Below are 2,632 nucleotides of genomic sequence, written 5' to 3' on the forward strand. Positions count from 1 at the left end.
GGTGCATAGATGTTTATTATGGTTAAGTCTTCATGATGCCCTTCTTTGTCTTCCATGGTGGATTTTGTTTTAGTCAATCTTATCTGAGATTAGTATTGCCACTCCTGCTCTTTTTTGGAAGTTATTTGCTTGATATATTTTTCCATTCTTTGATTTTTAATAAATTTCTGTCTTTGTTTCTAAGGTGTGTCTCTTGTAGACAGCATATTGATGGATACTGTTTTTTTTTTATCCATTCTGTGTCTCTTTATGCCTGCATTTAGGCCATTTACATTCAGTGTCATTATGATAGGTATGAGTTTATTGCTGTCATTTTGTAGTGCTTTTTTTTTTTGTGTGTGGTGCTAACATTTCCTTTGTTCCTCTTACTCTTCTGTGCTAAGTTCTTTTTGTTTGTGATTTTTTTGTAGATTTTGTTCTTATTGATACTTTATGTTTTTCTTCTTTGTTTTGATGAGTAAGTTTGTTAACTTTCTTTGTGGCTACCTTGAAATTTACCCTTATCTTCCTAGGTTTGAACCAGTCTATTATTACTTGTTATTTCCTTGCTTTCCTCTCCATTAGAAAGTTCTATACCTATACCGTTTATTCCCTCTTTTATTGTTCTGATGTTGTTGTCATTTACAGATTAACCTCTCTGGTTCCCTGTTGCAACCTAGAAGTCATTTCCTAGGTTGGTATCTGGCTGGTACAATCTTGCATCCTAGATTCAGTCTGTGTTCTGATGTTGTTTGTTCTCAGACTGAAGGACTCCCTTTAATAATTCTTATAAGTTTTGTTTGTTTTTACATATTTCCTTAATTTCTGTTTATCTGGAAATGTCCTAATTTCACCACCACATTTGTGCATATCACAGGTTGTTAGTGAGTCTTCCTCCAATCCTGATGCCACGCTCTTCTTCATACAGCCCAGCTTCTTGAATTATTTGCTGAGCATAGATTGAATAGGTATGATGAGAATATACAACCCTGACGCTCACCCTTCCTAACTTTAAACCACCCAGTATCTCTTATTCTGTTCAAACGCCTGCCTTTTGATCTATCTACAGGTTCCTCATGAGCACAAATAAATGTTCTGGAATTCCCATTCTTCGAAATTTTATCCATAATTTGTTGATCCACACAGTTGAATGCCTTTTCATAGTCAATAAAACACAGGTAAACATTTTTCTGGTATTCTCTGCTTTCAGCCAGGATCCATCCGACATCAGCAGTGATATCCCTCATTCCACGTCCTCTTCTGGATCCAGCTTGAATTTCTGGCAGTTCCCTATTGATGTACTGCTGCAACCACTTTTGAATGATCTTCACCAAAATTTTACTTGCATGTGATATTAATGATTTTGCTGGATAATTTCTGCATTTGGTTGAATCACCTTCCAACTGGAAGAGACCCATATTTATGGCTATTCCAAAGAAAGGTGATCTTCCCGTTTTAGGGAAGTACAAAGAGAGGCTAGAAGGGAGGAGATTTGTCCAGAGTTGAGAGGAAACTTATGCACTCAACAACTGCTCCCAAAGCATCCTCCGGGTCCTCGAGGGCTTGGGGTCCCCACAGTGAGCCCACAGTGATGGGCTGGGCAGTCCCAGAAGAAGCCCTGACCTGGCTAAGGAGCAGGGAGGGCTTCCTGAAGGAAGGGACATGACCCAAGACTTCGGCCACCAAAGGGTCGCTGAACATCAAGCCCTGCACTTTCTGCAAGGGAGGGGTGTCAATGCCTCTGCCCTGAGGGGACTCATGCTGGGCCTGTCCATGACGTTAGGCCTGACTCTAATCAGGATGGCCCAGAGGTGCCTCTGTTCACTGGGAGGGGCAAGCATTCTGCCTATGAAAGGAAGAGGCCAGTGAATGTCCTCCCAAACATCACACTTTACTCTAGGGCCATGGGGCAGCTGGTGAGGCGAGCTCCAAACACTGGATTAACACCTGGCCCAGTGCACCTTCTGGGTCTCCACCTGCACCCTCCTACCCCTTGAAGTCCAAAGACTCAGGCCTCGGTCTTTGCCCCAGTTCATCTGCACTGGCACCCCAGGGATCTCATCCTGTCTCCTCTTTTAGACACGCTCTAACGTAACTGTACCCTGTAACCTGATGACACAATATGAGATCCCTTTTTTGTTTTCGCTGTTGTTAGTTGCCATCCAGCGGGCTGTGACTCATGGAGACCCCGTGTACAACAGAACCAAACATTGCCTAGTCCTGTGCTATCTTCAGGATGGTTGGTATGTATCTCTGTTATCTAGTGCTGCTATAACAGAAACTCTACAAGTAGATGGCTTTAACAAAGGGAAATTTATTTTCTCACAATCTAGTAGCTAGATGTCCAAATTCAGGGTGTCAGCTCCTGGGGAATGCTTTCTCTCTCTGTCAGCTCTAGAGGAGGTTCCTTGTTCTCAATCTTCCCCCAGACTAGGAGCTTTTCCTTGCAGGAAACCCTTGTCCAAAGGACGCCTTCTACTCCCAGCACTGCTTTCTTGGTGGTCTCCCCGTTCAGCTTGCTTCCCTTTCCTTTCATCTTTTGTAAGATAAAAAGTGAGGCAGGCCGCACCCCAGGGAAACTCCCTTTACACTGGATCAGGGATGTGACTTTAGTAAGGGTGTTACAGTCCCACCCTAATCCTCTTTAACACAA

This window comes from Loxodonta africana, chromosome 4 (genome assembly GCF_030014295.1).
Source record: "Loxodonta africana isolate mLoxAfr1 chromosome 4, mLoxAfr1.hap2, whole genome shotgun sequence".
In the NCBI taxonomy this organism is placed as follows: Eukaryota; Metazoa; Chordata; class Mammalia; order Proboscidea; family Elephantidae; genus Loxodonta; species Loxodonta africana.